Raw genomic sequence first — 16,896 nt, 5'->3', positions numbered from 1 at the left:
AAGAAGACATCTCCTCAAAAACCATACTCTACTTGCGAACAACGAGCCGGGGAATACGGAGCGCTACAATCGCATAAAACATGTGCTCGATTTGATTGATGCTCCTGGCAACGTACATGTCGTGGTTGTTTATTTAGGACACAAAGAAGACAAAGACCCCCCATAATGTCATAGTCCCATCGGCGTTCCACAAATTAATGCGCACACCCTCGGCACGCCATAGTTAGGTCGCCTCTCAACGCTCCGGTTTCAATCTTTCAGCTGTTCCGAAAACTATTCATAAGGGAGAGTGGACTTATCAGCTAATGACAATCTTTCGCACGTAGTTCGGTACCTATTACGAGATCGACACCTTGGATTCCATGGCCTCGTTCTATGTTGTGGTCCGGAATCACATTGAATTCGATACAATAATGTATCTCCAGCTCCTGAGGCTGAATTTCATTGGTGGTTCACTGTCTCTATTAAAACCTTAATGAGCGCGTGTCCATTTCCAATTGATTTCGACTGCTAACATTCCTGGTGCGAAAAAACCCACCATCAGATGATTTCCACTCCAACTTAGCCAAGAGCTTTCGATAGGGTAGCGATTCATGAATTGGCCGAACTATGGGGAGAGGCTTCAATTTCATTAATGCGCCTAATTACGCATACAGCGATGGATTGTCTCACTTGGGTTTTGGTCATTGCCAAATGAGTGTAATAAATATGGTTGATTTTTCTTGTGTTAGAGCATGCAATTAAGAGCAATTAGTTAGTCATTTACTATCATTCGTGGTCATTGTGGTCAACAAGATTTTTATGATTGCTTCACGCAAGCAGTCACAAAATATTGGGAAATTTGTGCACTTTCGGCCACTTTAAAGCGTTTGTACAGATGATATGATCATACGGAAGTCAGGCCGTCCAAGTACCACTACTATAGAAGTTATGGTTGCGGCATAGTACAATTTGCGAGTTAAATTTCCTCACAATAAGTTGTGGCCAAAAACGCATTCACTTCGGGGTCACAAACATATGGTACTAGGGTCTTCACATAATGATGCTACTATCAACTATGACTGCGTAGGACCCTTTCATGGGAGAAGAGAGACGAGATGTGAGTACCTAGAATTCAATTAGGATATGACCTGCTCCAACTCTAGTGGGATTTGCGGATTTTGAATTTCAAGATGGATTTTGGGATCCATTTACAAGATTTTTAAAGGTTCGAGATTTACATGACAAGATAACCCGAAATCAGCGTATAAATACAACAATTGATTCACGAAATAATCTATTTTCTTTCTGGAGCTTCAGATTGCTCATGGAATTTTTTACCTTGAAATGTACTGTAACTATAATCTAGCATTTTCCCAAATTGTCCACCGAGTGGGGCCTAGTTCCCTTCTAAATGTGGGCAACAGGAGCGAACTTGTAAAAATTCACTTTCGTATACTTTTGTGACTTCTGAGAGGATGCATGTGCAGTCGCGCACTGTGGCACGTGAGCCGGATTCTCTTATCTTTCTTCCTTCTCCCTTTTTTTGGCTAGAAGAGAACACTATATAAATAAACAACGGCTGGACTATACCAATACTACATTAAATTGCACCCCCAAAACATGATTAGGGTTTGGTCCATATAGAACCCTAGAAGTAGCGGTTGACTACGCCCGGAATTATCCACTAACCCTAGACATCTAATCATTCAATTTCGAAGAAGTCTAGTAATGGGCTAGGAGCATTAAAACGTAATTAAAAGTCTTATGCTACACCAACCTATATAACAACCCCCGTAATTATCAATCAGAGCCCCAAAAGAAGACAGAGTGGACTCTTGACGTTCTTAGTTAGCCCCACTGTGGCATCCCGTATATGCATTTTCTCTTACTTTAGAAGCTCTCTCTCATTCATTTTATTAATGGGTTCAGTATTAGTTTGATAACAGCAAGAAAAAGTTGTCGTGCTTGCACACATGAATTGGGTTTGAATGAAAGATGAGCGAGGTCGATCCAAGATTCCTTTTTATGTGTAAATTTAACTCCCTTAATCATTTCTAGCTTTCGGGAAGCCTTCTTCCCTTACAATTACAGGCCTCTTCTTTGTCACCGGTTTTACATTTCTCAATTTCAATAGCATCCTGAAGGATATCCGTGCATCTACTTTTTGGACCCTTTGAAGGGCAAAATTCATCCTTTAAATCAGAGCTTCCACGTCTCAACATTTCTCATTTTCAATAGCTGGTTTTAGAATTTTTTGCGACATTGAACATGCTTGATGGTCAACATTTGAAGACTCCACGTGCAAGTACATGTGTCCACTGAGGTTGATGGGTCGGATCGTGATTCGTGATGGTCAGTACAATTAAAGGGGGGAAATCGTGAAAAGGGATGGTTCACGTCTTCCAAAAGTCACACGAAATGCTTCGCCTTGAATGTGAAAGAAAAATTATGGCACTTATGTATGTATGTTTGCTTTTGGGTTAGGGGAACTACTCATTCTTAACCTAAACAAAGACTAACTCGAATGGCCAAGGGGCCGTCCATCGCGAAGCAAACTTCTTCTATATTGTACGAGTCTAAGGGGAATGGAGCAATCATGGACTGAGTCGATCAAGTACCGCATAAAGCAATGAATATGACACAACATTGCATTGACGATTGTTCTGGCTGAGTTTGGCATATTTTAACTTACATGAAATACTGTCCCCTTTAGCACATCATATGTTGAGCCTCATGATTTTGTCCATCAACACATAAGTAAGAGCTCTAGTTGTATGGTAATACATCGCTCTTAACCTTAGGTACAATTATTGGGCTTGTGGTAAATTTTAGAAAGCTTTGTAAGACAATCTTGACTCGGCTTACAATTAAGCAAATTTCGAGTTTTATTCTAATTGTTGCTCTTGAGTTTAGATGTGTTCTAGGATTGGTTGATCAAAATCTTCATTGAGTGAAGATGAAGTGCTTAATCCCACTGCCAATTTTCAAGGCCATTCTTATCTGTTTTGTTATTCAAACACTGATTTTGATACTTGTAACTAAGAACATTGTTTTATTTGTCATCATCATGCCTTGATTGTCAAACCCAATGGGTTCAACATATGAAGAGACATGATTATATTTAAGATTTGATTTGACATTCTAATTTGAAAGCTAATCACTGTAGTCAGGCCGATGGAAGATGTCTTACATGAATCATCCGTATGCACATCATGTATAAATCCACTACTACATGCTTGGCCTAACGTGTAATGCTTTAGAAGCTTTGCTCACGAGCAGAGCAATACTTCTTCAGCATTAGGCAACGCGGCAACGCCAGTTTCAATAAACAGCTTTTATAACTAGTGTTGAAAAATAAACGCCTTCATTATCGGCAACAACTTATGCGCAAATATTTTTGGGGGCGATAAAAATGTTTTTCGTTCATTCATTTTTATAATTATTACAAACATTTATTTTTAGAAAAATGTCTTCCAAATTATTCTTTTTCCGCCAAACAATTGGAGTCTTAATATCTCCAATCACTTACATTCTTGCAGCAGAAGGTGACAAAAGACAATAATTTGGACATTGTTGCCAAATTTATCAAGCAATGCTTCATAAAACGTTGTTTATACCGTATTATTGAGCAAAATAGGGAAGGTGCCAATATGGAGAGGGAACAATAGCATGACTAACCACTCCACCAAACACTATCCTTTTACCAAATCTTGCCATCCTTAACATATAGAAGGACACCAGACTACTCCACTAGGCAATCCAAAGTGCATTATCACGCCGTGTCAACCTTTTAAATTTAGGGGATCTTGATCCTTACCGAATCAAGATCACCTCCGTCAAGAACTCCATTCATTGCATGAAGCATTATCAACTAATTGTCTTCCATGGAAACAAACAAGTAGGGCATGTCCTTAGGGTTCTGACGACCGGTCTCTCACAAAAACTATTTTCCAACTTCTCTGAATTTGCTAAGTTGGGGTGAAAAATAATTGCACGCAGTTGTCATCCCATCTTTTCATACGCAAGAGAAGTGAAAAAAGCATGCCTCCTTTCGTCAACTAATGGATCCCAGCCGACACACAAGTGTTCTAGCTTGCATGATTGCGATCGTGACATGCACAAAAGAAAGGTTAAAAAGGAAAATGATGAGCGGCATATATCTCGTTGGACACCACCATAATTGCAGGCTGCCTCGTGCCGAATTAGAATTCTTTGGGATCATCTTTACTTTGCCCTTGCGTCAGAGCCATGATAGCAGAATGATTTCGACCGTGTCGCCCTGTTGAAGTTCTGTGATGCTGTCGTAGCCACGACGAACCTTTGGGCGAGCAATGATAAGAAGAAAATATTGGATTTTTTTTTTTTATCTCTTTTTGCTGTTTTAAGGGCTTCCTCTTTTTATACGTGGCGGATTTCTTATGGTGTCGATATAAAATATAAATTGCGTTATTCTCTTAACGGTAAATTGACTAAAATCAAGGATTATTTATTTCTCGAAAAGGATTTTCATCAGTTATCTCCTTATAGTCCTCGTACTAAACCCACAAAGAATTTCGTTACACACCCGATTACTTTTATTTTTAAACCCGAGTTCGGTTTTTCGAACCCTTTTACATCTTGTAAAGTTTCACAGAATCTCCACTGAAATTTGTCGCGCCAGCTGCAATCATACAACCATAGACACATATAAATCAAAGAAATGAACATACACAATCCGACCTTTTAGTGGGGATACTCATGATTGTTGCCGAGTGCATGGAGAAACCTGTACATGGAAACAGTGGCTTACTTTTGTTTCACGTCTGTACATGGAAACAGCAGCTCATCTCTCCCTCTCTCTCTCTCTCTCTCTCTCTCTCTATTGAGGGTTTGAAGGCACATGACAAACGTGATTCGCAGAGAAATCACCACTTTCGACGAAAAGAATAGGGGTACCTGCGAGATTCAGACGCGTAAAATAGGAAACGAACAAGGGACTTGCGACTCAGAGAAGAGAGAGAGAGAATTTTCGCCAAGTACAACAGCTGTTTCGAGCTCATGCTGCCTTTGTCTGGACTCTTCTTGCCACTCTCTTTCTTCACCGCCCCCACACCTAGATGTCGCAAATAATTGCATGCATGTAAAAAGGTCGAAGTTACAGCATTGATCTTTCTGATAACGATAAGGTACTGCCTTATAGTTATCTTAACTTTTAGGCGTTGATGAACGGAGTTAGCTTGAATTTAACATGGCGCGCATGGCAACTTCTGATTCGTTGCTTGGGGATAATCCTTATTTTTACTCATAGTTCCTTCTATCAGGGAAATTATCAAAAAGGTCTCAAACCTTTGTGCTTTTACTAATCCAATCACAAATCTTATAATTGTGCCAATTGAGTTACAAACTTTCTCACATTTTGCCAATCGAATCTATCCGATTCATTTTTATAGGAAATTATTTACGTAAATATCAGTCATTTTATATGGCACGGTTGGCCAATACTAACATGGACATTTTTATAATATTTATAATATTTTTTTAATTTTTATTTTTTTCCTTTTCTTTACATTTTTCTTTCTTGTTTTTCAAAGTGAGGGCTGGCGAGCGTCCAAGCTCTCAACAACCAAAGCTAAGGTGTCACAACCCTCTCTAGACCTAGGTAAGGATTGCGATGCTCTTGCTAAGGCCGACAAGGGTTGTCGACTCTTGCTCTAAAAAACAATAAAAAGCAAAAAGAAGAGGAAAGAAAAACAAAAACATTATCCAAAGTTATTATAACATTATTAAAAATGTTAATATCAACGCCGATCATATCGCATAGAATAGTCGACGTCCGCATTGATGATTTTCAACTAAAATTGGCTAAATAGACTTAACGATATAATTAAAATATTTTAAACTGAATTAATAAAAATATAATAATTTTAGATTTTTTTTTTTGGCAATTCTTCCTCCATCAAGCAAGTCACCATCTTTTACCACGGTGAAAATTACCCACTTCACCCTTACAAATCTCCCAACACAAAACGCACTAGAGATACGTTGTCAAGATCTCTTCCAAATGTCTGAACTTAGGGCCAAACACGTGGAAAGCTCCCTTATCTCCCTTTTTCTTACCCTATTCTATTTCCTTTGCATATGTCATCGTACGAAGAAACAAACAAAAAAGGACAGAATGATAGAATGGACGGTACACAAAAAGATGCGCGTCCAACGCCCCCGTGGCGTGACGTGACAACATGACTTAATCCGGATATTATTGCCCTCATTATAATTAAGTTAACCTGGTTAATGTAAAAGAATATATATATATATATATATTGTAATATTTGGAGTTATCCTTTATGGCGTGTGCGTAGGTGAATATTTCCAATTCGATCATACATGATGACGGACTTAGCCAATTGGGTTTATATTGGTCATGTTCCTAACCATTTCTATGTTGTTATATTCAATTTTTGCAATGTGTAGATGCGCTTCAATTTTAGGCATCGTGTGAGATGACATAAGAATTCAACTTGGATCTCAACAAGAGTTAGTGAATTTGGATTTATATTGGTCGTGTTAGTTAAGATTTAAGTCGGTCCACTCTACATGACTAATAAATTTCACGTATTTGATGATTTGCATATTCATATTCACACTTCATCTATACATATTAACGTTTCATGCTATTTCCACCCTTTGAATCACTTTGTACACACAGTTAAATCTAATTAGTTCAAAATGGCCCTCACTGAAACCTCATCAATGATAAGATTAATGAAAAAAAAAAAATTACCTTCAATGTGGACCAATTAATCTCGTGATTTTTATTTTTCCTTAACAGCTCTTTCTTTTTCTTTTTCTTTTTTGGGTAAAATTTGACAAGGTTTATATATTCGATAAATTTATACAAGAATCCTTTGAGATTCGAATTTTTTAATAAACTTAATGATCGGAATTCTATTTAATAATATCTTTCTAGAATTCAATTTCTCATAATTCTCTGTCATATACAATTCTTTGGTTCATCTTTTGAGTGGAATTCTCTAGTTAAAGTTGCGAAAACTATCTGATCATATCCAAACTCGTTACTGAGAATTGCTCATGGAATTCAGCTTAAGTACATTAATAAGTAAAAGAGAGGAAATGAAGTTTGTACGGAAACAAACGGAAAATCATAGAAGTGAAAGACTAGAACAACATTGTTTTGACTAAAATCGGCAATCTTGTACTTTCATGATAATGTGTAGCCCTTTCCACCCTACGGTTTTGATCGATTAGTTCTCTTGAAATTATTTTCGTCAACTCAACATGTCGGGATGTGTAATAACTATTTAGAGTGTGGAAACAAAGTGAGCTATGTTAATATGGTCTTCTCTCGGTTTGGTTGTTTATACTTAACTCATTCGTGATATTATTCTCTTGCACAACCCGTAGGTTGATTCACTAGTTTAATAATAATGTTAAACTTCAGTACAGCTATAACAGAAGTACATATACAAGACTTAGAAGGAAAGAAAGGCTAAGTGCAATGTAGGGTTCACAGATTTTGATAACATTCTTTAATCGATTGTAGATATTACTAGCTATTGACTGTTTTCTCCATGAAGTTAAACCTCATATATCCGAACACTCGTGTTTAGGTCAAAGAAGGAAACTAACATGGTATAGTCACAGACGTACGATCACGATAGAAGGGGGAGCAAAAACTAACGGAAATTCAGAGTAGAATAAAAGGGAGACTCTCAAAATCTCTATCCTCAAATACACTTAATATTTCAAACTTCGCTGAAGCACGTACTAAAAAATAAATACTCGTTCATAAACCCTTAAAAAAAGGTAGTCGAAAACTTTCTTAACTATTACCATATAGGGCTAACAAATTTTATTTATGAACTCGGAAAATTTTCACCTAACTTAGATTTTTTGTAATCGTGCAAAAAAAAATAATAAATCTTAGAATTCGTTTCAAAAGTACAATTAAGTCCTAAAACATTCAAAAAAGTGTAATCTACTCTTAAAACTTATCACAAAAGAGTGGAATCCTAAATTTTTCAAAATGGGAAAATTGTCCAAAAAGTCTTAAATCTATTGTACTTTTTATAATTTAGTCATAAACATTTCAATTTTGCCAATTAAAATCTTAAAAAATTTCACATTGTTTTTTCAAGGGAAAATTATCAAAAAAAGTCATAAATTTATTGCAATTATGTCAATTCAATCATAAACTTATTTTTTTGACCAATTGAGTCATAAACATTTTATAATTGTGTTAGTTCAATCCTTTTGGTCAAAATTAGCCAACTAATGCCGACGTGGCCGCCAGCCACTGCCGACAACAATTTTTTTTTAATATCTTTTTTCTCCTCTCTCCTCCTTCTCTCCTCCTTCTCTCCTCCTTCCTCCTCCCTCCTTCCTTTGGCTTCGGTGACTAGCCAGAGGAGAGGGCTAGCCAATTGCCGAATTGAGGTTGCCAAGTGAGCTTGCCTCATCGTCGCACAACTAGGCAAGTCCCCCATAGATCTAGCAAGGGCTCACCTCACCGCTGTTGGATCTGGCGTTCGCCTTGCCATCACTATATCTAGTGAGGCAAGCCCCCACAGGATATGGTGAGGGCTTGCCTCACCATCGTTCGGTGAGGACTCGCCTCGCCGTCGCTGGGTGAAGGCAAGCTCACCCAACCATTAGCAAGGCAAGCCCTCACCAAATTTGATGAGAAGGGTCTCGCCGTCCCTAGGTTTAGCAAGGCAAGCCCCCACCGAATCTAGTGAGGGCTCACCTCATCATTACTGGGTATGGGCAAGCTCGCCCTCACCCAGCGATGATAAGGTGAGCTTGCCTAGCTGCCTCAATCCGACGATTGGCCAGTGCTCCCCTCTGGTAGGTCACTGGAGCCAAAGGAAGAAGGAGGTAGGAGGAGGGAGGAGCAAAAAAAAAAAAAAAAAAAGGAAAAAAGATATAAAAAAAAAAAGAAATAATTCGAAAAAAATAAAATATTATTAAAAAATTATCACCAACCAGAATGATTGAATTTGCACAATTGTAAAAGGTTTGAGACTCAATTGGCTAAAAAAAATAAGTTTATGACTGAATTGACACAATTACAATAGGTTTAGAACTTTTTTAATAATTTTCCCTTTTTTTTTTCCAATTGAGTCTATTCAGCCAATTTTGATCAAAAATTGCTGATGTGAATACTTGCGGTATCACATAGAATAGTTGGCACTAACGTAGAAAATTTTTAACATTTTTTTGAATTTGTCATTACTTTTTTCTAATATTTCTTTTCTTTGCTTTTTTGTGTATTTCTTCTTCCTTTCAGCCACCAGCTACGGGCGAGGGGTGACTAGGCGAAGGCAAGCTCTAGTGAGGATCAACCTCGCTAGGCCACCTCACCAGGCCAATGTAGCCTCGTCGAGGCTCCCCCTCACTAGGGCGAGCCTCGCTTGCTAGCCCACCCAACCATGGTTTATGGCCAACCACCAGCAAAAGGAAAAGAAAAGGGAAAAATTATTTTAAAAAATGAAAAAATTAGAAAATAAAATGTTATTTAAAATTATATACGTCAGCACCAACCGTGTCATATAAGACAACCAACATCTACATTAATGAATTCCAACCATAATTGGCAAATTATGAAAAAAAAAAATTATGATTGAATTGACAAAAGTGTAATGGATTTAAGATTCTTTGGACAATTTTCTCTCTTTCAAAACGTATAATAAAGTCATAAAACTTATCACAAAAAATATAATCAAGCCCTAAAATCTTCTAAAAAATGCACTCGATGAAAGGACTTAATTAGACTAATTTGACAAGTTTTATGACTTGATTACACTTCTTGAAAGTTTTAAGACTCCATTGCATTTTTGTAACAAGTTTTAAAACTTAATTACACTTTGTGAAAGTTTTAGAACTCAATTGCACTTTTGTGACAAGTCTTAGGACTTCTAAACATATATCCCAAGATAAACACTCATACATAAACCCTAAAAAAATGTACAGACAAACTTTATTAACCAATACTATATAAGGCTAAATAGATTGTATTTATGAACTTGGAATATATTCACCAAACTTCAATTCTCTATGATCATTCACACTTTTAAAGGTGAGAGGATTATTATGGTCATTAGCATTGAGAGGGTTATTATGGTCATTAAGTATTATTTGATTAATAATAAAAGTGTGAGAAGCGGTAAACCCTAATCAATTTTTACGCTTTCCTCTTTTGTCCCATACGCTCTCCTTTCTTCTTCTACATCAATTTCTACATGGTATCACAGCCATAATTATATTTATAAAAATAAAATAAATAAAAAAACCAGTTGTTGCGACTTTTGATTCAACATCAACAAGCGTCATCCAGCCCAAACTGGTCTCCCCCAACCTAGTTGAGTCCAGAGCTAACGCTGAGTGTCACTGGCTCAGATTCAATGTCGAACGATGTTACGTGGTCTTGTTCATCCATCCGAGATCTCAATGGGGTTGTGAGACTATTTGAATGTCCTTTATTCTGGACAAAATAATCTTTCAAGGATTTATGAAGTATCCCAGGAATTTTATAAGGCTAATAGAAAAGATCGGCCACTTACCTAGTATTTTGCTAATTTTAAACGGATGTATGAGGAGCTTAATTCTCTATTACCCATTACCTCTAATGTTAGGGAAATGCGGGAGTAACGAGAGCAATTGGTTGTTATAGGTTTTTTGGGAGGACTAGGATCAAAGTGTGATGCAGTCCATTCCCAAATACTTGGAGGAGATAGGATGACTTCACTCACTGAGACGTTTGCTTGTGTTATGAGGGTCTCACGTGAAACACCTAATGATGCATTTTCTAAAGGTAATAACTCAGCCTTGGTAGCCCAAGGAAATCGCATTGGTGGTCGAGGTCGTACTAGTGGTGGTTTTGGTAGAGGACAACCACCCTCTTCTAATAATACTTCTAATGACATAAGGGTAAATACTAGCTTTGTTCAAACTTGTCATTACTATAGTTTACCTTGACATATTCAGATATTATGTTGTAAGCTTCATGGAAGGCCCCCTCAACAGGTTGTAGCTAATGTAGCCAATGCAGTAGAATCTAGTACATCTTCACAATCCTCTAAGGGAGGAAAGTTGATCAGAATGATGAAGGAGGAATTTGTCAAGTACAATAAATTACAAATTTCCTAGCTAGTTTCACAATTTCCACAGGTACTTTTATCCAGGCAAGTAATGTAACAGCGTGTTTTTCTTCTTCCTCTCGCCCCTAGGTCCTTGATTCAGGTGCTACTAATCATATGATTGGAGTTTCATGTATCTTTTCTAACTTTTACAAGTCTATGTCCAATGTTACATCGGTTGATGGTTCTCTATACATAATAAAGGGGACATGCATAGTTCCCCTGACATCCTCCATATCTTTATCTTCAATCATGTATCTCTCAAGTTTTTCGTTCAACTTTATGTCTATTAGTCATCTTACCAAAACATATAATTGTTCCATAACTTTCTATCCCAATTCCTTGATTCGAGGGGCTATACTTGCTTAATGATACTACCAGTGCTGCTTGTTATGTGCCTTCCCCACATTAGATCCATTGTCATTTGGGCCACCCCTTCTTGGAAAGTCTAAAGAAGTTAGATCCCCAGTTTCATTCTACATCAAGTCTTTAGTATGAGTCATGTGTAGTAGTTATCGTCCAAGAGTCAATAAACAAGCTTCCCAACCATTTGTGTTAGTTCATTTTGATATATGGGGTCCATATTCTGCTCTTTCTAAGTTCAGTTTCAAGTACTTCATTACTTTTGTAGATGATTATTCAAGAGCTACTTGGTTATATCTAATGAAAATTTGTTTTTTTGAGTTATTTTCTGTGTTATGTGCATTTGTTAATGAAGTACGTACTCAACTTTTAGTTCCCATTTATATTTTTCGAAATGATAATGCCAAAGAATATTTTCTAATCCTTTTTTTGAATTTATGACTCAATGGGGCATTCTTCATCAATCTTCTTATTCGAATACACCACAATGTCACCGAAAGGAAGAACCATCACTTGTTAAAAGTAGCTCAATGATTGATGTTTGAAATGAAGGTAGACAAATCCTTTTGGACTGATGCTCCCATAACTACATGTTATCTTATCAACCACATGCCGTCCTTTGTTCTTAAGAATGCCACTCCACACTCTCTTCTTTTTCCTTCAAAATCCTTGTTTCATTTACCACCTCGTATATTTGGCGTGTCTGCTATATCTGTCACCATCGTCTAGAGCTTTCCAAATTAGATCATCGGTCTCTTAAATGCATTTTTGTGGGGTATTCCCATATGCAAAAGGGCTATTGTCGTTATTGTCTTTATTTGCACAAGTATTTTATCATTGCAAATGTTTCCTTTTTATGAGTCTATTGTTTATTCTGATGAACCAATGGAGCCTCCTATAGTGGATGCTGATTCTTTTACATATGTTATTGTGAAATCCACTTCGAATTCTCCACCAGTTCCTCTACCAGTCTAGTATGTATACAATAGACATCCTCGTCAACATGTGGAGGCCCCTACAGATGTACTTCCACTCATTCTTCTTCATCCTCTGAGTCTAAGGTAAGCATGTCACATACTAACCTTGATATCCCTACTGCACATCGTAAAGGAGTTCATAGTTGTATCCAACACCGTATTGCATAGTTTGTCACCTATTCTAGTATGTCTACCTCTTTTCGAGCTAGTTTGGACACCACTATTGCTTAAGCATTATCTAGTCTAAGCTAGAGGATTGTTATGGAGGCGGAACTATTGGCACTTGACCAAAACCAAACTTGAGATTTTGTTCATCTACATGTAGGGAAGACTGCTATTGGAGGTAAATGGGTGTTTACTGTCAAGGTTAAGCCCGATGGTTCTCCTGCTCGTCTTAAGGCTAGATTGGTCAAAAGGTTATGCACAAATTTATGGGGTCGATTATGGTGATAATTTCTCTTTAATGGCTAAGATGGTCTCTGTTCACTTTTTGCTTTCTTTGGCTGCTTCTACTTGTTGGCCTCTTTTTCAATTTGATGTTAAAATGCATTTTTTTCATGGTGATTTACATGAAGAGGTATATATGGAGCAACCACCTGAGTTTGTTGCGTAGGGAGAGTCTGGTTATGTCTATCGTTTGAAGAAATCTTTATATGGTTTGAAGTAGTCTCCCAGAGCTTGGTTTGGGAGGTTTATTGAGGTGGTGCTCCAATTTGGACTGTTGAGATGTAATGGAGATCTTCTATGTTATATTGTGTTTATAGAGCTGGTTGGATATTTCTTGTAATTTATGTGGATGATATTGTTATAACCAACGATGATTTTACAGGGATCGATGAATTGAAACTGTATTTGCAACAGAAGTTTCAAACAAAAGATTTAGGGTGACTAAGATATTTTTTGGGTATCAAAGTGGCACAAGCAAAGAAATGTATTTATATCTCACAACGCAAGTATGTTTTGGATTTGCCAAAAGAGATAGGTATGCTAAGAGCTAAACCACTAGATACACCAATGGAAGCTAGCTTGAAATTGATGGTGGAGGACAATACATTGTTGGATGATCCTAAAAGGTATCGAAGACTTATTAGAAAATTGAATTATCTAACTATCACTTGACCTGATATTTCCTTTCCTGTGAGTGTTGTGAGTTAGTTTATGTCTTCCCCCAATACTTCTCATTGGGATGCCGTAGTCAGAATTTTGAGATACTTGAAAAAAGCTCCAAGTTGTGGTCTCTTCTATAATGATCATGGTCATAAAAGAGTGGAAGCATTTTCAAATGCTGATTAGGCCAGGTCTCCTACAAATGGGAGGTCTACATCGGATTACTGCACTTTTGTGGGAGGAAACCTAATATCTTGGAAGAGCAAGAAACAAAGTGTTATGGCTAGATCCAGTGTAGAATCAGAATATAGAGCTATGACTCAAGCTACTTGTGAAGTTAATCTGGATGCGTCAACTATTAGTTGAACTCGGACTCAAAGATCCAGCGCCATTGAAGTTGTGGTGTGATAATTAGACAGCAATCCATATTGCTTCAAATCCAGTATTCCACGAGTATACCAAGCATATTGAACTTGATTGTCACTTTGCTCGTGAGAATCTTCAGGCTGGAGTTAGTCCTACTAGTTATGTTAGGACTGGTGAACAACTAGTTAATATTTTCACCAAGTCTTTAGAGAGCAGTAGGATTGAGTATATTTGTAACAAGCTGGGCATGATTGATATCTATGCTCCAACTTGAGGGAGAATGTTAAAGGGTGAGATGGTTATAATGGTCATTAATAGTGAAAAGGTTATTATGGTCATTAAGTATTATTTTATTAATAATAAAAGTGTGAGGAGTAGCAAACCCTAATTAGTTTTTATGCTATCCTTTTTTGTTCCATACACTCTCCTCTCTTCTTCTATATCACTTTCTACACACACAAAGAAAAAGTGTAATACAATCCTTAAACTTATCATGAAAGTGTAATCAAGTTTCAAAACTTTCAAAAAGTACAATTAAATCCTAAAATTTTTCACAATAGTATAATTGAGTTCTAGATCTTTCAAAAAAATACAATCAAGTCTTAAAACTTGTCGTAAAAGTACAATTGAGTTCTAAAACTTTCAAAACATGCAATTAACAGAAAGACTTAATTATACTAATTTGACAAATTTTAGGACTTGATTATACTTCTTGAGAGTTTAGGATTCAATTACACTTTCGTAACAAGTTTTAGGACTTAATTGTACTTATTGAAAGTTTTAGACCTTAATTATACTAATAAATTTTAGAACGTTTAGTATACTTATTCCAAAATAAATACTGGTGCATAAACCCTAAAGAAAAATGTGCTCGCAAACTTTATTAATCAACACCAGATAAGGCTGACTAGATTTTGCTTATGTACTCGGAATATATTCACCGAACTTTGATTCTTTGTGATCATGCCGGCAAAGACAATCTACAAAACAAAAGTTCCCAAATATTGACTATAGAAGTGGACCACTCTGACGGGATGGAATACTGCACTCTGAGCAGCTGTCTAAATGACTTTACCTCTAACCTTACTTGCTTTTAGAGTTTTGGATTTGACTTTTATGTGGTATCGAACACCTTTAAGCATTCGTAGTTAATACGCGGTACCGTGGAATTCTTTTCGCAGTATTTCATTTTGACGGGAAAATCAAAAGCTGTAAAGCCAAAGCCGCCCGCACAGGCTTTTGCTGACAAACCAATCGACGAAAAGATGCTGCATTCGCCTAGGGTACAGTTCTCTTGCTCGTTCATGTATCTACGGATCCCTCCTCTTTACACCATTAGTCCGAGAAAATCGTGATCAGAATATTAGGATTTCCGCACTCTAAAAATCACGAGCATGCAATTCAGCTCACCAAGACGACAACATGTTCTCACGAGTCATGAGGAAACTCTTTCGAGAGCGAATCCGTACGTAAAATCAAGAGATTTCTAAGTTTCATGTATCATTGCAGATGAAAAGTTCCTCAATTATGATGAAAAGATGAAGATGCGAGTAAAGGAAAAGCAATCGTCCTTTCACCCGACACGCGTCAACGTCGCGTCTTGATATTAAAACGTTTCCAGCTTTTGACAATGGCCAATTCCAAAAGATGCCTGGCGATACCGCCCATCGCATTCCCTCTAATCTTGCATGGCATGAAATGGGGGAAAAATCCGAGCGATGTCGGTCGATCACTGTTGGTCCATACTATAAACAAAACACAAACAGATTGCACTTAGGACAAGAATGTCGACGTGCATGCATCGACTGATGCAGCCCGGTCGCCTATTACAATGATTACCTTTTGAAAATCTCTGTATAGTGCGATAGACAGCGAAGGGGAGACAAGTCAAGGAAAAGCACAATGCCGAGACATGATAGATATCGAATGATGCGAATCGTTTCTGCATTGGGTAGTCTAAGATGACTGCCGCTTTTCCTGTGCCTCGCCATTAAAAGGAGGAATATACACATGTATAATACCACCAAAGTTTATTGGCATGATCTTGGACAGCCATCCATTGAATTTTGATTGAAATGAGTAATTTGAAGAAATTGAGATGGTGGGTTCACACGAGGATCATGTATTCAACAAAAGTACACCAACAACCACAATTCATGTGAACGCTACACGGCTAGTGTACCGACATAACGTAGGCAGCTCTTGCACCATGCAATTTATAAATTTTCCTTATTGAATATTCTTCCTTGCTTTTTTTTTTTTTTTCCCGTGTGTGACTAAACTTTCCAATTTTGACTTTACTGAAGTTAATCATAGGTCAGCAGGAGGAGCCAAGTTGTATCCAGGCTATAGTCATGTTAAAGTATTATCCTGTATTTGCCTAACAACGGGTCATAAACACTTTTTATATTTATGTGATCTGCCTTCATCTATCATACTAAATTTTGGGTTGGACTTTCTAATATGACAACAGAACCAGTGTTATTTCTTTCATGAACGTGCGTTCTCTTTGCATTAGTCAATTGCATGTGTCAAGACATCACTAACAATAGATTTGGCATGCTTTTTATAATCATGCTTTTGGGTTGGATTTTCTGACAAGTCAAGTGATTTTTTGCCTTGTGATTGAATGCGGATTATAAAATGCCACTCGTGTAAAATATGATCTAAAAAAAATTTCTTAGGCAAGATGATGATGAAGCAAGACAAAGGTGACCCTATAAACCCTTTTGGGAGACAAAAAAAAGTGCGGTTTGTTTATAACGGCAAAAGCACACGCTCCTGAAGCACCTCTCCCTGTTTTGGCTAGAGAAATTCTCGTGTAATCGGCGTACTCCACCTACCTCTGATTTGGAGATTTCGGCTTCATAACATAGATTAGTACAACTGACATTGAGAGAGCATTTGATAATCATTCTATTTTTTAGAATAATTTTTGCTCAAAAATAATTTTTCCTAAGTATGTT

This window comes from Eucalyptus grandis, chromosome 3 (assembly GCF_016545825.1).
Source record: "Eucalyptus grandis isolate ANBG69807.140 chromosome 3, ASM1654582v1, whole genome shotgun sequence".
In the NCBI taxonomy this organism is placed as follows: Eukaryota; Viridiplantae; Streptophyta; class Magnoliopsida; order Myrtales; family Myrtaceae; genus Eucalyptus; species Eucalyptus grandis.
The sequence above is the reverse complement of the archived record's forward strand: the minus strand, read 5'-3'. Positions refer to the sequence as shown.